Source organism: Muscardinus avellanarius, assembly GCF_963383645.1.
Source record: "Muscardinus avellanarius genome assembly, chromosome: 6".
Classification (NCBI taxonomy): domain Eukaryota; kingdom Metazoa; phylum Chordata; class Mammalia; order Rodentia; family Gliridae; genus Muscardinus; species Muscardinus avellanarius.
Genome location: NC_137791.1, coordinates 34,246,316 through 34,268,582, shown reverse-complemented (window position 1 = coordinate 34,268,582; position 22,267 = coordinate 34,246,316). Strand labels below are relative to the sequence as shown.

Here is a 22,267-nt window from a genome sequence, read left to right as displayed (position 1 = left end):
TTTTTGGGGGGGGGTTATATATTTTTCTTCTTTTTTTTACTTTTATTTGGGTTTCTTGTTTGTTTGGATCTTTCGCTTCATATCACATGGTAGTTCATTTTATTTTAATTTATGTTTATCCTGTTTATACTCTTAATCTTTTTGTTCTCTCCTGGCAGTCCATTCTTGTATTGTAGATGTTGTTGTTTATATTTGATGTATAATAGTCTTTCTGCCTCATTTTGTTACTTTACCTGTTTGTGTGGACTCTTTTTCCCCACTCTCTCTACAAAAGTCTACAATTTAGCCTATCAACTATCTTCCTTCAAAACTTTCTTTTTGTCCCATAACTGTATCTCTGGATTAATGTTAAATGCAAAAGAGAGTAAAAACTTTTTAGAATTAAAGAAAACTATAAAATAAATGGGCCTAATAGACATTTACAGAATATATCAGCCAGGAACTACAGAATACACATTCTTCTCAGCAACCCATGGAACCTTCTCTAAAATAGATCACATCCTGGGACACAAAGAAAGTACCAGCAAATTCAAAAGATGTAATATAATTCCTTGCATCTTTTCAGACCACAATGGAATAAAAGTTGAAATCAACAACAGGAAACTCAAAAGAAGCTATTCAAATACATGGAGATTGAATGATACACTATTGAATGATGAATGGGTAAAAACAGAAATTAGGGAGGGAATAAAGAAATGTATGGAAACAAATGAAAACAGAGATACAACTTACCAAAATCTATGGGACACCATGAAGGTAGCATTAAGAGGAAAGATTATTGCATTGAGTGCCCACATAAGGACAGAGAATCACCAAGTAAAGAACCTAATGACACAACTCAAGGACCTAGAAAGACTGCAACAGTCTAATCCCAAAACAAGCAGAAGTAAGGAAATCATTAAAAATCAGAGCAGAAATAAATGAAATAGAGAACAGAAAAAAATTCAAAGAATCAACAAAACAAAAAGCTAGTTCTTTGAAAAGATTAAAAGAATTGATAGCCGGGCGTGGTGGTGCACGCTTGTAATCCTCGTGCTTGGGAGGCAGAGACAGGAGGATCGTGCAGGTTTGAAGCCAGCCGTGCTGGCATAAGAGACCCTGTTTCAAAAATATAAAATAGGTCTGGGAGTGTAGCCCAGAGGAGAAGGGCTTCCAGGGACCCCAGTACCACTAAAAAAAAAAAAAAAGAAAAAGAAAAAGAAAAAAAGAAAAAGAATTGATAAACCACTGGCCAACCTAACCAAAAGCAAAAGAGAATCAACTCAAATTATTAAAATTAGAAATGAAAAAGGAGACATAACCACAGATAGTGGAGAAATTCAAAGGATTATCAGAAACTACTTTAAAAATTTATACTCGAATAGACTAGATAACATGGAAGAAATTGATGCATTTCTAAACTGAACCAAGAGGACATAGCAAGCCTAACCCAACCAATAGCAACCAAAGAAGTAGAAATGTTGATAAAAAGTTATTCCATCAAAGAAAAGCCGAGGCCCATATGGGTTTCTATCAGAATTCTACAAAACATTCAGTGAAGAACTAATACCAGTTCTTCACAACTTGCTCCAGGAAATTGAAAGAGATGGAACTCTCCAAAATTTCTTCTATAAGGCCAGTATCACATTAATCGCCAAACCAAATAAAGATACCTCAAGAAAGGAAAACTACAGACCAATATCCTTAATGAACATCGATGCAAAAATTCTAAACAAAATCCTTGCCATATACATTCAAAACCATATCAAGAGAATAATACACCATGACCAAGTTGTTTTCATCCCAGAAAAACAAGGCTGGTTCAACATACACAAACCAATACATGTTATTCACCACATAAATAGAACCAAGAACAAAAACCACATCACCATAGCAATAGATGCTGAAAAAGCAGTCTACAAAATCCAAATACCCATTTATGTTAAAAATACTGAAGAAAATTGGAATAGAAGGAATATGCTTCAACATCATTAAGGCAATATACAACAAACCCAAAGCCAGCATTACGTTGAATGGGGAAAAACTGCAAGAATTTCCTCTAAAATCAGGAACAAGACAAGGATGCCCACTATTACCACTCCTTTTCAACACAGTCCTTGAGACTCTTGCCTCAGCAATAAAACAAGAGAAGAAAATCAAAGGAATTACCACAGGAAAAGAGGAATTAAAATTATTCTTATTTGCAGATGGCAGGATCCTTTATCTGGAAGAGCCAAAGAATTCAACCAAAAGACTCATGGAGCTGATAGACAAATTCAGCAAAGTTGCAGGATACAAAATCAACCTAAAGAAATCAGTGACTTTTCTTTACACCAACAATGAATACACAAGGAAAGAAATAAAAAAAAAACAATTTCATTTACTATAACCTCAAAACCAATAAAATACCTAGGAATATACCTAACCAAAGATGTAAAAGACCTCTACAACAAAAACTATAGAACATTAAAGAAAGAAATTGAAGAAGACCTTGGAAGATGGAAATATCTCCCGTGCTCATAGATAGGCAGTATAAATATCAGCAAAATGATCATTCTGCCAAAAGTGATCTATAGATTCAATGCAATTCCCATTAAAATACCAGCAACATTCTTCAGAGACCTAGAAAAATCAATCATTAACTTTATATGGAGAAAGAAAAGACCCAGAATAGCCAAAGCAATTCTCAGTAATAAGAAACATGCAGGAGGCATCACAATTCCACACTTCAAATTATACTTTAGAGCAATAGTAGTATAAACAGCATGGTACTGGCATAATAACAGGTATACTTACCAGTAGACTAGAATAGAGGATACAGAAACAAATCCACACACCTATAGTCAATTAATCTTTGACAAAGGGGCCAAACTCCTATGCTGGAGAAAAGACAATCTTTTCAACAAGTGGTGCTGGGAGAACTGGCTATCCATTTGTAGAAAGTTGGAACTAAATCCTTACCTCTCACCATGCACAGGAATCAACTCGAGATAGAACAAAGACTTAGAAATTAGCCCAGAGACTGTGAAGTTATTGGAGGAGAGCATAGAATCAATACAACAACATATTGGCACATGCAGTAACTTTCTCAACAAAACCTCCAAAGCTCAGAAAATTAAAGCGAGAATTAACAAGTGGGATGGCATCAAAATTAAAAGTTTCTTCTCATCAAAGGAAACCATCAATAACCTAAAGAGGAAGTCTACAGAATAGGAAAAGATCTTTACCAGCCACCACTCTGATAGGGGGATAGTATCCATAATATATAGAGAGCTCAAAAGACTCTACACTAGCAAAACAAACAACCCAATCAAGAAGTGGACAATTGAACTGAATAGACACTTTACAAAAGAAGAGATACAAAGGGCCAATAGATACATGAAAAGATGTTCTACATCATTGGCCTTCAGGGAGATGCAAATCAAAACAACACTGAGATTCCATGTAACCCCAGTCAGAGTGGCAAGCATAAAGCAATCAAATAACAATAAATGCTGATGAGGATGTGGGGAAAGAGGAGGTCTTTTACACTGTTGGTGGGAGTGCAAACTAGTTCAGCCACTATGGAGATCTGTGTGGAGATTCCTTAGAAAACTGGGAGTAGATCCACCATATGATCCAGATCTACCACTCCTGGGTATTGTTTCAAAGGGGTTGCAATCAGAGAACCACAGTAACATATGGATCCCTATGTTCATAGCAGTACAATCTTAATAGCCAAACTATGGAACCAACCCAGGTCCCCATCAACAGATGAATGGATTGCAAACTTATGGTAAATACACACAATGAAATTCTATTCAGCTATAAATAAGAACAAAATCATGTCATTTGAAAGAAGATAGAAAATCCTGGAGAATATTATGTTAAGTGAGATCAGCCAAGCACAGAAAGAGAAGGGACATATGTTTCTTCTAATATGCCCAAACTAGGGAGCATAGGGGATACCAGAGGGACTCCAGATAATGGAAAGGAAACCTCAGCAAAGTTTGAATGGAAAGATAGGAGAGGAGGAAGGCTAAACTTGATTAATGAGGGTTCACATCTGAATATGTGTAAAAGTATGAATATGGCATGGTTACCCTGGAAAATTATTGGTGGGAAGGGGGGAAGGGAAAGCAGGGGTGGGATAGAGAACCCCAAGTACAGTTTAAATGTATACCATTTATTTTCAATAAAAATATGTATAAAAATCTTTAATAAAAACAGAAAAAATAAAAATAAATAAAATAGCTCACTTAAAAAGCCAATTTTTCAAATAAAGCACAATCTAGTAAGCATCTTTGGAAATTAGTTGTTATATTATAGAATTATGATCTTTCTTATTTGAACATGACTGTATCACTGAATAACTGAAAAACATAATTTCGGACAAATAAAATAATTTAAAGCTTTTCTTATATTTGATATAAAATTATGGAATAACCAATAAATACCAAATATTTAATTTTTTTGGTTGTACTGGGGTACCTGGAAACCCTTCTACCTCTGAGCTATACTCCCAGATACCTATTTTTTATATTTCTATTTAGAAACAGGGTCTCTTAAGCCAGTGAGGCTGGCTTCATACCTGCGTGATCCTCCTGTCTCTGCCCTTCAAGCTTGAGATTACAAGTGTGTGCCACCATGCCTGGCATAATTATATTTTAATAGAAAAAAAGAAACACACACAAATATACCACTTGTGAGACATACTGAAATACATCTCTAATTGAGTATCAAAAGACATTTTGAATGAAGCCTATACAAAATTATGTTGTTTGCAGAAAAGTGGGCAGAACTAGAGACTATTTATGTTAAGTGAGGTTAGCCAGTCTCATAAAGTGAAAGGTTGTATGATTTCACTCATATATGGAAGTTAAAGAGAAGTTGACAAAGGGTCTCCAGATAAAGAAGAGATTAAATGAAAATGTAGAGAGGGATTGGTGCTTGTGGAGGTTGGAGGAAGGAGACTTAATAAAGAAAACAGTTCAAATAATGCTATGAATATATACAAAATTATCAATACTAATCTCAATAGCATGTATGGGGAAGGAGAGATTGGGGTGGACCTGTACAGAAACACACCAGGCACCATGAATGTGTATGTTTCTATTATTCTGAGCTCCAGTACAATTAAAAGGCACCAATAAAAGTATTTCAGTAAAAGAGAATATTTTTTTCTGCTGCCTTTCCCCTCACAATTAAGGCTTTTCTGTTCTTCCTTGTACTGTCAGTTCTTGCCATGGACTTAGACTTGACTCTTAGTGATAACAGTCACAGGAAAATTAAACTGTACTTTCAGAACATACTAAGAACTGTGGATTGCCATGCAGCTTCAATTGTCATTGCTTTTGTCTATCACTATCACCTGTGCCTTAAAGATTATCCCACTTAATCTCCTTGTTCCTACACTTTCTTCTCTGAGTGTCTTCCACATTAGCACCTGGTGTGAATCAGATAAAATCATTCTTATGTCCAAATCCCTCTTCTCTCCTGGCTCTTGCTTAAGTCTCATGAAGGCCAAAGTCCTGGAGATGACTGGTAAGCCTTACAAGTCATGCTCCTTTTATTTCTCTAATCCTGAAAGAAGATCACTATCACTGTACTTTCCTTCACAATTCCTCCTGCCCTATCACCTCTTTGCTGTTTTTGGAACAGGAACACTTCAAATAGCCTCTTCTGTTTTGTTTTTTTTCATTGAAATGTTTCTCCATCAACAGATGAATGGATTGCAAAATTATGGGAAATACACACAATGGAATTTTATTCAGCTATAAACAAGAACAAAATCATGCCAATTACAAGAAGATGGAAAGATCTGGAGAACTTTATGTTAAGTGATATCAGCCAAGCACAGAAAGAGAAGGGACATATGTTTTTTCTAATATGCCCAAATTAGGGAGTATTGGGGACATGAGAGGTATTCCAGGTAATGAAGGAAAAATCTCAGAAAAGCCAGAATGGAAAGATAGGAGAGGAAGAAGGCTGAAGTTGATTAATGGTGGAGCTACATCTGAGTATGTGTAAAAGTATAAATATAACATAGTTAACCTGGACAATTATTGTTGGAAGGGGCAAAGGGGAACCGTGGGGGAGGAGAGGACATCAAGCGCAGTCTAAATGTATACCATTTTCAATATGTTCCACATATTGAATACACCTTAAAAAAATATACCTTAAAAAAATAAATGTTTCAGCCTGACCCTTAGGTGACCCCCCCATACCTGAAAGGGCCTGGAGGTCCGGGCAAGGCCCTGCGCCCAGGCGCGTGGGTGGGGGCACTCAGGGCACCCTTAGGCGAACCCCCACCCCACCCAGAAGGGCCCGGAGGTCCGGACCGCAAGGCCCTGACCCCAGGCGGGTGGGCGGACATGGGCAGGGCATTCTTAGGCGACCCCCCCCTTCCACCTGGAAAGAAAAAAAAATTTTCATTGCTACCAAGTGCCTGATCCCACATTCTTCCCAAACCACACATACTCTCTTCTCTTATTAAAAAAAAAAAAAAGAAAAAGGAAAATGAAAAACATTCAAGAGGGGTTAAGATGGCTGCAGAGGCAGTTAGAATATTGGAGATGTAGACAAAACATATCCATCTGAATTGCAACTTTTGGAAAAATTCCCCGCGAAGGAGGACTGCTGCTCATCGTTAAGAATCAGGTTATCACCTATAAGGAGAAAGTCTAGCAGATACCTAGGAGGAAGGCGGTGGCGGCAGCAGTGGCCAAGATGACAGTGGAGACTTGTATTTGAGAGAGGCAGACATCTGATCCAACCCACCCTGATTATCTGAAGAAATTACCCCAAAGGTCGAATGCTACTGTCTTGTATGCTTAGGAACACTGGACATTATGCTGTATGGGAAAAGAGGTTGGGAAAGATTTGAAATGGTGGAGGCAGTCGCATTGGCAGTGGCAGGTACTCAGGGGAGGCAGAGATCTGACGTAGTACACCTGGAACTTTTGAAGAAATTACCTCAGAAGCAAAATACTACCACTACGCACCCTTGAGAAAGTGGGACAACCTGCTGGGTGAAGAGGGTGCTCAGATCTGAGCCTTCCGATGGGTGAGGCCAGTACCGGGGCCAGCGAGGCCAGGATTGGAGCCTGCTGTGAGGCAAGTGACTTGTAGGGAGTTAGAACAAATGCCAAAAAGGATGGAAGTGATTGAATTCTCAATGGAAGCAAGGTGTTCATCACTAATGGGTTCCTAAGCAATGTTGTGATTGTTGTCTCTGTCACGAATCATGAAGCTTGCTCCCCTGCCCATGGCATTAGCCTTTTTCTAGTAGAAGATGGAATGAAAGGGTTTATCAAAGGATGGAAGCTGCATAAGATGGGATTGAAAGCCCAGGATACTGCAGAATTATCCTTTGAAGATGTCCGATTGCCAGCTAGTGCCTTACTTGGAGAAAAGAATAAAGGCTTCTATTACCTCTTGCAAGAGCTTCCACAGGAAAGGTTGCTGATTGTTGAGTTGGCAATTTCAGCCTGTGAATTCATTTTTAAAGAAACCAGGAATTATGTTAAACAATGGAAAGCTTTTGTAAAAACAGTTGCACACATACAGACAGTGCAGTATAAGCTAGCAGAATTGAAAACACACATATGTGTGACCAGAGCTTTTGTGGACAACTGTCTACAATTACATGAAACAAAACACCTGGACTCTGACTCTGCTTCTATGGTGAAATATTGGGCATCTGAATTACAAAACAGTGTGGCATATGCATGTGTACAACTCCACGGAGGCTGGGGATACATGTGGGAGTACATTTGCAAAAGCTTATGTGGATGCTCAAGTTCAGCCAATCTATGGTGGTACCAATGAAATAATGTGGGAGCTGATTGCAAGACAGATCGTCAGTGAATAGGTCATCTGCACACATCCTGGAATCCTATTACACCTAATCTGGTTTTAAATCTACTCAAGATAAAATGTAATCTGGAAAGGGAAGAAAAGCTAAACATGTTTTTATGTGAGCTCTCTATAGAGATAGAAATAAAATATAAATACAATATTAAAAAAGAAATGTTTCATATAAGTGACATATTACAAAAATGAAAATTATATTATGGACTTATAAATCATTTTATTGACACATTGATTGTACAGGACATGCTGAGGAATGGTCACCAACACAAGTCAGCCAGAAAACAGAGAAAGAGAGACAAAGAGAGAGAGAGAGAGAGAGAGAGAGAGAGAGAGAGAGAGAGAGAGAGAGAAAGGACTGCTCAAGGCCACACTGCCAGTGACCCACCTCTTTCACCCACATTCCAACTCTGAACCTTGCTGCATTGTTAACATACAAGTTTTCCTGAGGTACATTCCATAACAAAACCATTAAAAAAATCAAATTTTCTTTCCCATTCTCTCCCATCTCACCCTTCTCAATCTCTTAATAAGAGTATTATGCTTTCAGGTCATTTTTTTTTCAATGAGATATAACACATAGTACTTGTCTTTCTGTGTCTGGCTTATTTTATTTAACAATGTTCTCTAGTTTCATTCATTTTACTACACAATTTTTTCTTTATGACTAAATAATATTTCATAGTGTGTCTTTAGTATATTTTCTCTGTTCATTCATCTGCTTATGTGCATCTAGTCTTAGTCCATATCTTAGCTATTATGAATAGTGCTGCTGCAATAAACATGGCTATCCATGTATCTCTTTCCTATGCTGATTTAATTTGCTAGGGCTTTGCTAGTTGATCATCCTCCTTTCTATCTGAAAGACATATCTTCCAGTTTTTTTCGTGGTTTACTCCCTTTATATTGTTCAATTCCAATGCTTCAAGGCTTTCTTTTTGTGACTGTCTTATTTATAATTAAAACCTCCAGTTTATCTAGAAATCCCCATCTTCTACCTCTACTTTAGTTTTTTCATAAAGGCTCTTTTTTTTTACCTTTTTCTCACAAAGACTCTTTTCTTACCTTCTAAGAAAATTGTGTTCATTTTTTCTATTCAGTTGTGCCTTTCTTATTGAAATGCAAAGTGCCTTTGGACAGGAATCCTAGCTGCTATATATGTCCTGCATCTAGAGTGTTGTTTGTGACATAACATTTCTTTATTACTTAATTTTTTCATTTTAGTTTTCTTTCTCCTTCCTTCCTTCCTTCCTTCCTTCCTTCCTTCCTTCCTTCCTTCCTTCCTTCCGTCCTTTCCTTCCTTTCCTTCCTTTCCTTCTTTCTTTCTTTCTTTCTTTCTTTCTTTCTTTCTTTCTCTCTTTCTTTCTTTCTTTTTTTCTTTCTTTCTGCATGTGTGTGTGTGTGGTACTAGGAATTGAACCCAGGGATATTACATCCAAGCTATACTCCAATCCCTATTTATTTTTATTTTGAAGTGGGGGATCGCTAAGTTGCTAAACGTCTCGTTAAATTGCTGAAGTTGGGCCCAAAACAGCACATTTCCTGTTTGAACCTTTTAATGACTTGTACTAGAGGCATGCTATCATGCCAGGTTCCAATATTTTCTTTCCAATAACATTGTGCCAGCTTGATAAATATTTGTAAATGAGTTTACAATATAGAGTCTTGTCTTTTATTTATTTCTTAAACTTTTGATAGGCTAAATAAGAATGTTCCTCCAAATCATTATTTTTTAGAAGAAATAATGAACTGAGAAAGGAGGTGCTACAGGAACCAGAATGGTTTCATGACTTTGGTATTTTCTAGATTTTTTTAAAGTTCAATTATCCCATGTCTAAAATTCAATGCAAATTATCAAATTACACCAAATAGTCAGAAAGTATTAGAAAAATCAGGAAGTTATGTTAATTATTTATATTAAAATGAAATAAAATTATATGAATTTATAAAATGGTATTTCCAGTGTGAGTATTTTAATAACTCATTTTTGATACCTTGCTATTTGTAAATCAATAACAATGTAATAAATTTTGTTAGAAAATTAGTGCTGAGATTTGGTTCATGTCTAGAGGAACATTTCTTTTTATCCATGTCTTTCCATTCACTTACTTTGGGGAACTCATAATTAACAGCCTGTTAGTAGCTTCTGCATATTAATCCCCAGGTGAGTGGAAATAACAAGGTTGGACATGCACATCCAAAATCCAGCTAGAAAGGGTGATAATTAGCTAGCTATGCTTCAATGTATAACTTTGTACATTGAATTTTATTTATTTTATTTATAGGAAAGAGTTGAGAAGTTAATTGTTTCAGTTCGTTTTATGTTTCATGGGAGTTAAACTGAAAATATTTACACAGAAAGAGAACAAGGATGAGCATTAAGATAAATGCCTAATAGCCTTTTAGTGTAGCATCTCTGTTCTTACTAACCTATGTATGTTGTTATACCTAGTTATATGTCCCATTTTATTTTCTTAATGGCTACATTAGAAAGAAATTTATACAGATATAATACAATTTATATAAATATAAGTTAATGTTAGTTTGCAAGAAAAAGAATTGCTATATTTTATTATTTCAATTATACATATTTAATTTATTTAGTTTGAAAGTGTATAAAATTCAGTTATTATTTTACTTATGACATTATGACATTCACTATTTTATTTGAAACAAAAATAATTTAAAATTTATTAGGCTTTTTGGATATTTTAATAGCTTTTTAATGTATTTCTTATTATGATATGAAGAAACTTACATAGGAGCTACTTTAAGATTAGCTAATAGCCTAATTTCCCAAAGCAGAGTTGACTAAACAAGGAACTAGCATCACTAGATTGTGTAGGAACTACACAAAGAACAAGACACTAGAGTCTTTAGGAGTTGAATTTCATCTTGCTGTTTTTGAGTACCCAAATATGAATTTAATTTAAAATACTTCCCCCAAAATTATGCTTTTAAAACAATTTTATTAAAATATAACTACACTGAAAGTGTTTTGTGTGCTTTGGCAATGTTCCAACATGCAACCATCACCAATATAATTTTGACATGTAATTATATATCTGTATCCATCTACACACATGCATGCATATACATATATATTGCATTTTCTATTTTGGCTCCTTATTACATGAGTCATAAGGCCCGTTAAGAATTCCATAATCACCATCATAATCAGGATATTTAACATATTCATCATCTATATATACTCCCTCATCCTTATAAACAAACCTCCCCCACCCAGCCTCTGCCAACATTCATCAAGTATTTCTTTGTATTTTTGCAGAGAATCACTTGAATTGAACCATACAGACCATACATTTTTAAGAAAGAATTCATTTATTTTACTCTAGCTACTGTATTTGGTAATTTGATAAGTAATATTTATTTTTTCTTTAAATATGTTTATAAAAGTTAATTTTTAAGTCAGTCATTATTTTTAAGCTTTGATTACATAGCTATACTTCAGATGGTATGTGAACCATTGTGAATCTGTACTTAGGAGATGAAAAATGTTATGTAGTCTATATTATTTATGGTATTCTGTTTGAAAAGAATTAGGATATTTTTCTCTTTAAAATGTTAAATATAAGCTGGGTATGGTGGTGCATGCTTGTATTTCCAGCATTTAGGAGGCTGAGACAGAAGGATTGTGGTTCGCCGACAGCCTCAGCTACTTAGTGAGGCCCTCCGCAACTCAGTGAGACCCTGTTTCAAAAGAAAGAATAAAAAATTGGGCAGGGGATATAGCTTAGAAGTCAAATGCCTCTGTGTTCCTCCCCAGACCCACAAAAAATGTTAAATATAATTTGAGTGTTATACATTTAATTTTAAACTTGGTTACATATTTGGTTACAGTACTTGGTAGACAATTGGTTGACATATTTTATTCCTCATTCAGCGTATTCAAAGGGAGGAAGTTTTTCATGTGATAGTTTGTCTTTCTGAGAAGTCAATTGCAACCTCAGGCTATCTTGGTTTGAATCTCTCAACAAACATTATGAGACACATGTGCCGGTTTATTCCTTTCTATCTTTTATTGTAATTCAGGGAGTGCCCTTTTCCAGATGTCTGTCTTATTTCTTAAGTTCTGGAAACTATTTGTACTTTAGTGGAATCAGAGATTCAAGTGAATACACACTTGGCATAGGGGGCATAAAGGTTATTGCCACATTCCAGAAAATGATTATAGTTTTCTACCAGATACTTTTTTCAATCTGTTCCTCTTGTTATCAGAAAAGTCAATATTTGCATTTTATTGAATATTCATGACCACTAGTGTTTGAAGAAAGGGATACTTGAAACATGAACTTCTATGATTATCTTGTTTGCATTCATAAGAAATGATCTGAAATTCCCCTAATGATTCAAAGAATTTCTGTAAAGGGTTGTTTCGTTATTAGAATTGGTTCTAATGCAACTTTAAATTAAACTGACTTTGCATTTTGAATTCTTAATTTAAAATAAATCACCAGAAAAATAAAATTTAAAGTGCCTAAGAAATAGCTTCTTTGCTCATAAAATGTTGGATTATGTGTGTAAATAAATTCTCAAATTTTCATTATATCCTTGATTCATTTAATCTCTAAAGTATACGCATTAAAAGAGTTCACCTTTCTAAGAGTTTTCCAATATTTTAATAGGATTCAACTAGCTTCAAATGAATATTATAAATGGCAGTTTTTAACTGATAAGCAAAATATGAGCTTTACTTTGTACAGAACATTTTATCTTTAAGGCTAGTGTCTCTTTGAGAAGTGTTACTAATTACTATAATTCCTTTACATAGTTTATTCTTTTGTTCTTATTTTTGTCTGTAGCAGCTTATTTTTAATTACGAGTTTTCTATTTTCATATATTTCTATTAACTTAAATATAATAGAAATGTCCTTGTTTGCTTGGCTTTCTGTGACTTTTTCATTTGATCCTTCATGCTTGGTGATTTGAAGTTTATTAAAAGAAATAATCTTGCTAATTACTTCATGAGACAAAACCTCACCTCTTGTAAATCTTACTTGCTCTTCCTATTTTTCAAAATCAAAGAACATGTTATAGCTTACCTGATACTAGAGAGATGTTCATAATTTATTTTCTTTAATTTTAAGTGGCTTTTTAAAGTCTAACAAATTGTTTGCTTACAATAATATTTTAATTGTATCTTCAGTTTTAAATTTTAAACTGAAACAAAGTAGGTTCTTTACCTTTTTTCACTTTTTTTCTAAGTCTGAAAAACAAAGGAGTTAACTAGGTAAGTTGTATTGAGATTTTTTAGTCTGTGCCTTAGTGATCTCTCAGTCAAGCAAAGGGTAGCAGCTCTCTAGTTCAAGCATCATTGCAATTGAAGGTATGCTTAAGAGTGTGTCATCTTCATGTAGGTTAGCAGATTTTAGAACCATTGACTTTGAAATGTTACTAATTAGTCTGGCTTCTCCTACTATGCTTGATAATCACAATGCATTTTTTTTATATAGTAAATTGTTATTTAAGAGTTATGAACTTTTTTAGTTGAAAAGTTTCTACTTTTTTTCTACATTCATCACTATTAGGCTTTCCTTTTTAAATATGTATAAGGTTTATCTTTATTTAAATATTTATGAAGTTTATCTTTATTCCAAAAATGCACTTCAAAGAAATATAGATTTGGAGCTAAGAAGCAAAAAATTCTTAGTTGATATGTATGCCAAAATAATCTAGGTGCCATATGAAACTTAAACACACAAATAACTAGAGAACTGGATAAAATATAGAATAACATTTCTAACAACTTGAGGGAGAAATATTTGTGCCTCTATAGGACTCTGGTGGCCTTTGGCAAAAGTTTAGTTTCTATTGCCATCTTTATTATTTTTTCTTTTACAAAAGCACAAAATATATTGAGCAAGATTAATGAGTCACAAGTACTCACAAATATTCCAGTAGAATTGAAAAGTACTAAAAGGTAAGAAAATTATGCTAAAATAATCAGATACAAATTGCTTAAATATTTGCAATTAGCCTAATATGGAAAACTGGAACTACAATTATTTTTTGTTTTTTATTTTATTTTATTTTATTTTATTTTTAAGTTTTAATTGGTGCATTACAGTCATACATCTTAATGGGGTACTAGATAGTAAAGGCATAGATGCACACATCATTCATTTAGCCCTTCACAATTCCCACCCCATTACATCCCCCATCCCTCCTTCTCATGTTTGGCTGAGTAATTGACTTTGATATCTTTGTGAATGTACATCATGTACATTAGTAAATTTTTCTTTTTTCCTGTCCCATTCTCCTAAGTTAGGTCACTGTAATTGCTAATCTATAGTTTCTATTTTTTTGTTTATAGTTCTTCCTATGACCCATTTTCTCTCTAGCTTTTATATATTAGGAAAGTACTTCTGATTTCTAATTTTTTGTAACTGACTAATCTCACTTAGCATAGTCTTCTCCAGTTTCATCCATTTCCCTGTAAATGACATGATTTTGTTCTTCTTTATGGCTGAGTAATGTTCCATTGTGTAAATATCCCATAGCTTTATAATCCATTCATCGTGGATGGACATCGGAACTGGTTTCATAGTTTATTAGGCATTTCTGAAAATTCACTAAAAGAGATACATTTGTTTAGTTTATCATAGTGCTTGAGCTAAAAGCAAACCCCAAACAAAATAGCCATTCACAGAACAATACCTCCATGGACCATCTAAAGTAAGATATCATAAATAATAAAAACTGGAATTATTATAAAAATTAGATCTGCTCTACTTGAAAGCTAACAAATTAACTTTGTGAAAGCAATATTTTTAATAGAAAGGTGTTATATTGGGGTAAGAGGAGAAATTGCAGAGAACGTATACCTATCATGGAATTACTGAAAGTCTGGGGAAGCTCACTGGTTTGTATCAAATCACAGTATGAAAATTATAGATTGGAGTCTTTATATAATCTTTGAATCTTCATCATTCACAGCCACTGCTTCTTTCTTCCTTTGGGCCATCTCACTTCTTTCCATGGCATTATCTCTCAAAGCTCCTGTTTTACATATGTCTTTGTAGCCAAAATGCAAATCTTTACCCTCTCTGCTTTACTTTCCATTCCCAAAAATTCTTTGTCCACAGAATGTGGCCATCAATAGCCATAATTCAGTTTGGATATTTTTCTTCTTTGAGGTTTCTTCCACCAATTCAGTACATGGGTCAAATGTGGATAAAATTTTTGTTGCTAAAATGCAACACAGGTAGCCACTACGTCATTTTTCTTTGGAGTCATCTTTGCCATACTCAATCTCCTGAGCATAGTCTGTACTATCTGCCTTTTTAGCCACTTTCTGGCCCTTCCACTTTCCAATCACAACTCAGTTCAAAATACTCACAATCTGCAAGGTCAGACTTAGATATAGTAACAGCCCCACTTCTGGTACCATTATTTATAGCCATCAGCATTCTTGGAGCTACAATCTAAAGATTGACCATGTAACTTAGAGAAAATAATATTTAGTTTCTTACAGTTTCAGATTCAGTCTTTTACTGGATATAATTTCTGATATAGATTGTGTGCTATGCAGGATAGTGAATTTCAAGTGAAGAATCAAGGATGTTCCATCTGTGTTTTAATAAGGAGTATCACAGTTAGTATAGTTGGTTATCTTCCTGTGCTGACTTTTCAGAAAATATGTATCTTATAACTTTCATAGTGATTTTCAAGTGTACTTTTAATTTCAGAAAAAAATAAAGGATTTAAATATGCAAAATTTTACAAAAATTATTAGTAGTAAACTTACTTTACCATCATTCAATTTCTTTTATGTTTTTGATTTTTAGAGAAGTAATTTGTATTTTTCAGAGATGAATTTATAAATTAATAGATCAAGTTAAAAGATAAAAATACCACTCACTTTTCTATTATTTTTACATAAAACAGGTGACAATTTAGAGATAAAAGACTAAACTAGTGATAATCCAAAATATAAAAGAGAAGAAGAAAAAGAAGAAGAAGAAGAAGAAGAAGAAGAAGAAGAAGAAGAAGAAGAAGAAGAAGAAGAAGAAGAAGAAGAGAGAAGGAGAAAGTGTAGTGTTAGCCAGGAGTGGTAGCACATGCTTGTAAATCCCAAGATTTGAGAGACTGAGACAGGAGGATCACAGTTTACAGACAGCCTCAGCTACTTAGTGATGCCCTTTTCAACTCATTGAAACCTTGTCTCAAAATAAAAGAAAATAGGGCTCAAGGTGTAATTCAGAGGTAGAATGCCCTTGGGTTCCATTCCTAGTAACACAAAAAAGAAAAAGATTAAAAAGCAAAGTGCAGTGGTGTAGAGCAATGGGCCCATGGATAAAGACAGATATAATTGAGAAAAAAAAAAGCAAACTGTTATGGTTAGGAATAAGTGAAACAAAATAATAGGTGCTCTGGTTGTCATTTGCTTTGGAGTCAAAAACATATTTATTTACTAAAAGAACTAAAAAAGCCACAGGGAATCATAGAAATAATAATGACTGAGACAGAAAAAACAAGAGGTTATAAAGGCAAGCTAATAAACGTGAAGTGAAAACAAAATAACAAATCATTATTTTACAGATCCTAAAGTAATAACTAAATTAAGTAAAAGTCATCATTGTGTATTATAGTCCAGTCTCCTGCCATTTTATGATGTGGTATATACAATCAACTTGTATTTCTTCCTTACATGACTGGCTCATCTGAGATTTTCCAACCCTTTTCTCTCCATCTTTTGCATGTGTACATGAGGTGCATGAACCTCTGCCAACATGTGCTCCCGCCATGATGCCCAAAGCAGTAGGGCCAATGTATTATGGAATTTAAAACTAAATTAAGCAAAATTAATCATTCCTCTATTTGAGTTGATATATTCCAAATATTTGTTATGGTAACAGAAAGCTAGCACCAAGAGTAACATTTTATTTTTCATATAAAAATAAAGCACATCAGCAGGATGTGGTGGCACACACTTGTAATCCTAGAACTTGGGAGGCTCAGACAGGAGGATTACAGGTTTGTGGAAAACCTCAGCTACTTAATGACACCTTCCACAACTTAGTGAGACCCTGTTTGAAAGTAAAAAATAAAAAATAGGGCTGGGGTATAGCTTGGAGGTAGAATATCCCTGGGTTCAATCCCCATTACCACAAAAAATAATAAAATATAAATTATAGCATATCAATCTGCTTTATGGTAATCTTTAGATAATAGTAAAAGTTTCTCCAAATAGCTTTAAGTGTTGAATAAAACAGGTTTGCTTTAAGTAAAAGTTGTCTTATTTTAGAAAATGTTAACATTTTATAATTAATAAATTTACAAGATAGTGATATAGTATATGCACATTATTGTTTTTATTTATTTAAATGGGAATATATATACTGGGTCTAAAAAGTTATTGTGGTTTGTATATAATTATTACAAACTCTTATAGGCTTATTTTGAATGGCTATTATTCATAAACTACATTAACTAGGCATTAGTTATCTCTGGATATTTTCAATTTAAATGAAGGTGAAAAGGCCAATACTATTAGTAACATTTTGATGCTGCTAGAACAAGAACATGAGTATTAAATGAATTCTGAATTGTTATGACAGGATAAATATAGCTTGGAGATTTTATACAATAATTCCTGTGAAAGTGTGAACAGTTGCAGAAGCATTATAAAATGCTAATACCTGAATTGACATACAGATTCCTATAGAGTATTTTATCAATAGAACCTTCTGGTTAGTTCAGTTCTGCTTTGGTTAACTATTATTATTATGAAGAGATAGTAGGTTTAGTTCCAATTGGATTAATGCTCCAATTTTCTGTTTTCAATACAATCATTGGCTCAAAATAATTTTTGGAAACTAATAAATTTTAGTTAAAATTTGTATTAAATAATTTATTTTTTAAAAATTTGATAAAATAAAAAACAAACTTAATGTGTAGAACTGCATTGTTTTGAATATATCATAATTATTCTCTTTTGTAAAGTTTGCAAGCATATAATTTTTTCATTCATTAATTATAAATTTTAATCATTTATATCCCATTGTACTGCAATGTTTTTTTATTTTTAATAATAATATACAATGTTATATCAATAAATTTTATTTCCATTACTTTATAGAAGCCCTTTTCTAGGTGAATAAGATGAAGATAGCTATGATAGTAACTATGGAAAATGTCAAATGTAGTGTCCATTTTCAAGAAAAATTTGAAATCTTAATAGCAATAAAGTTTGAGTTATAGAAACTGTCCTAGATGAAATTATAATTCTCACATGTCATAGCTTTCCAATTGTTGGCTAGAGTCCTACAGTTTTCAAATCTAATTGTACGTGAAAATAACTTGAGAAACATTATACAACTACTAATGTCTAAATCCCCAACTGAAAATTTTAGATTTTTATTAGTTGAAAAGAATTATTCCATTCTTTTTTTATACATACTTTCAATTAATCACTAATAAATAATGGTCTTCCAGAAGTCTAAGTAGCAATAGCAATTTTTTTTCCAATTCTACCATCTTTATTTTCTACTTGAAATGAATATGAATGAAAATGAGATGCGGAAAGTAATCATTAAGTTATTTTTACTTGCTTACTACCTTCATTAAACATTTCCCTGGCTGATCTCAGTGTAGCACACAAAGATTTCTCCACATTCTTACGAATCAAATTTGTAGGGTCAGCTTACCTAACATTACCACTTCTCATTGAATTATATTACATCTTTTAACATATTTTTGGAACATTTTTTAATACTTCCTTTGTGATAGGTATAAAAACAAAGTGCTTTTTTCCGTACATTAACTTATGTATTTTATATCCTCAGGGAGTATACACAAATACAACATAAATTATTATTTTTATCACTAGTGAATGATTGCTCATTGCTAATGGAGAAAATAAAGTACAGTTTTGTTAATTTCAATTTTTCAGTATTTTTGAAATATTTTAGTATTTTATGTATTAACTTTTCCCTTTAATTTTTACTATTTGAAAATTAAATTAAATATGAATTCCCTCTACTTTCTCTTACACTTGTTGTTAAAATATTTAACAGAATGAGGCTATCATAGAGGCCAATAATATATTTACAGAAACCTCAACTTTATTTGACAAGTAAAATACGCCATCACCTTTCTTTGTTTTGGTTGTGCCTGTACAAAGAAAACTGTCATGAAATATAACTTTCAGTAAGTAACACAAAAAGTGAGATATTTATCCAAGTTTTTTCCCTACTTTCACTGCATAACTAATAAGAGAAAGCATTACCTAGGAAGAATGATGTAAGATTGGGGAAGTAAGTAAAAGCTGTGCATGCAAGGCTCTCTAGTTATATTTGAATGATACCACTTTTTAGGCATATTGGTACACACCTGCAATTCCAGTATTTGAGAGGCTGAGAGAGAAAAATCACAGGTCTTAGGGCAGTCTGAGAAACTTAACTAGAGCCTGTTTCAAAATAAAAATATAAAAGAACTAGGGATGTAGTTTGGAGGTAGAATGCCCCTGGGTTCAGTTCCTAGAAATTGAGAAAAGGAAGAAAGGGAGGAAGGAAGAAAGGAAGGGAGAGGAAGGGCAAGAAAGTAGTACCTTAAATCAATGAGAAGCCATTCATAGAAAGTTTTTATTTTTTTAAGCAGTACAGGTGGTTGTAAATGATAGAGGGGGGAGAGTGAAGTCAAAGAGAGAGAGAGAGAGAAAGAGAGAGAGAGAGAATATTAAATTTGAGTTTTAAATGAACATGGCTGAGTTGAATGATATATATGGTGCCATAGAAAATGCTACTAAGAACAGTAGTCTATGTGAGAGTGAGAGTGCATCATTGATTTCTAGTAATGAATTATACAAACCTAGGCTCTTAAAAGTAAGCACACACACATATACATATATATATGTGTGTGTGTATATATATATATATATATATATATATAGTCTACATATATGTGTAATATGCATGCATACATACTATAGATTCTGTGAGTCAAAAGATAGACAATGCCTATATAGTCTTTCTGCTTCAAATCTCACACAAATTATGTCAATCATGACTGTTGTCTCCCTTGATTCAACCAAATGCTCAGTTTTGTCTTGACAGTATTTCTTGAGGGCTCTGAGGTCTGTTTCCCTGTGGGCCTTGGTTCCCTGTGGCATTTGACCAGCTACCCTAGGTACCCTTCCACAAGGACTCTCCATACATCAGCTCATGTTATGGAAGCTTGTCTCAGCAAAGCCAACAAGGGGAAGTCTTCTGGAAATACAGATGTCTGAATATTGTGACTTGCCATTACATTTTCTATAATCCATTGTTAAGAAGCAAGTCAGAGTTTCTTTCCAGAGTCAAGTAAGTGGGCTGGGAAAATTAGGCAAATGAGTGGATTCCAGAATGCAGTGGTCAGTAAAGACCATCTTAGATTCCATGCATCATGGTAGCTTTTACTTGATAGAGTTAATGATAATTTAAAGAAGTATATGGAGTTTTGAAATAATTACAAAGTACCAACTTGGCAATGGATAGGTAGAAATGGGAAAAGGATTTCCAGAATAGTCAACAATCAATTGGAAGAAATATGTTAATATTTACTGACATGATATCAATTTTGCTTATGTTATTGTACATTGTGATTTGGGGGGACATGCTAGCATTAATGTGTCATTATAGATTATAACAAGAATCATTTTTATTGTTTATGTCAGGTGATAGACCCAATTAATGTACTTTGTGTTCTGATAATTAAGCTCAAAAAATATAGTTTTAAAGAGGGAAACCAGTATTACTTATTTAATACTAACCTAAGAATGTTAAAAAATTAAAATTTATATTATATATGTCTGACCATCTCATAGAAGTAATGTAGTAGTAATACCTTGCTCTTCTACTTGTTCAGGGGGGAGAACTTCACATGTTTACATGGATTTTAGGGTTTTGTTAGAGGGAAGAGTTTTGAGTGTAAGTCATAGGTGCATCTCATATTCTCTTACAAGTAGGTGAAGTATATTTGAATCTTTAAAGAAAATCCTGAAATAATATGGTATTTTTAAAATTCATTGTATAGTATATTTAAATCAAACTATATATATATTTTTTTCTTTTTTTTTCAGTTTGTAACTTGTTAAAAAGGGTGTTTTCATGTGGCTCAGTTCAGTGTTGATACTATTAGAGGTGACTGATGATCTACCAAAAGTCTAGTTTGGTTCATCTAGCTGATGAAATCTCAACTGAGCCATTTTTTTTATAAATGAAATATCAAAATATGCACAAACATTGAATATTTACTATTACTTTTATGATAGTAACTGAAATATACATTGATAGAAAAATTATTTTGCCTTAATAAAAATAATTCATAGATTTAGATGAAAAGGTCATTTTGTAATGATAAGCCTGCTCTACTTTAATGTCATTAGATCACTGACAGAGTACATAAATGAAACAGAATATATAGCAGATATTATTTTACATGATTCACTTGTACTTCATTGTTCAAATATTACTGATACAGTTGCTCAGAATAAAAATTAATTTATAGCAGCCTATTAAAATCACATTCTTCCTTTTTGCATTTTAGAGACTATATTTTGCATAATCATATACTTTGCCATGGGGACTTTAATTTAATCTTTTGTTTTAGTGGTCTTTTTTTTCTTAAAAAGGCCATTAAAAGGATTAAACTTTTACAAATTTTAGGATTAAACTTTTACAAATTTTCAAATTTTCAATAATTTTCTGCTCAAATATTCTAGTTTGGACAGGTTTTGTGCAGGATAAAAAAAAATCTATGGTTCCTACTACACAGAAGCCTTCTCCATAAGCCAATCATTTTTTTTTAATTTCTCCTAGTCAATATGCATAGCAGATTCCTGAAAACATACTTTTAAGTGATTTTTAAAATTGATTTCTTAAACAAGATGCAATATACCCTAATGATACTTCAATATTACATCTAAAGATTTAGTGTAGCTCACAAACCTATATTCATCCCTGTTGTTTTTTTCCTCTAGATCCAAATTATTTGGATGTAAGATGCTTTAATACTCCAATGAGTCCCTTCAAATCCTTTAAAATATTATTTCTGATAAATTTAAGATAAGCTTGCTAAATATAGCATATATTCTGTGATTTTAAATCTTCGGTGTTTTTTAAACCACTCCTTCTGTTTTATTCCTACTACCACAATCATGCTTCAGTTCCTCATTATTTTCTGCTGGCATCTTTTAATAGTGTAAAACAGTTTTTGGCATCACTCATGTCCTTTGTAAAACGTCTTCACTATTGTATGTATTCTTATACAAAAATGTGAAATTGTATCATCTCACTCAGTGAGAAACTCATTTGAATCCTCACCATTCAAAATTAAAATTTTTAGGCTAGAAAAAGAGACTTGTTTCCAACAAGCTCATCAGCTCATAGTTTCTTGGCCTCTGCATTGACTCTTGAATAATAATAATAATAATAAT

General features: G+C 33.2%; 1 protein-coding gene and 1 pseudogene across 4 annotated transcripts in view; both read left to right on the top strand.

Moving 5' to 3' along the window:
* Positions 1-22,267, top strand: part of FSTL5 (follistatin like 5) — a gene marked incomplete at both ends in the record, with an annotated part of 758,080 nt that overhangs the window by 141,781 nt on the left and 594,032 nt on the right. The gene's annotated exons all lie outside the window — the stretch shown is intronic.
* On the top strand, positions 6,504-7,831 carry LOC308264485 (long-chain specific acyl-CoA dehydrogenase, mitochondrial-like; annotated as a pseudogene). Its single transcript has 2 exons — positions 6,504-6,518; positions 7,090-7,831. The product of its transcript is annotated as a long-chain specific acyl-CoA dehydrogenase, mitochondrial-like (transcript).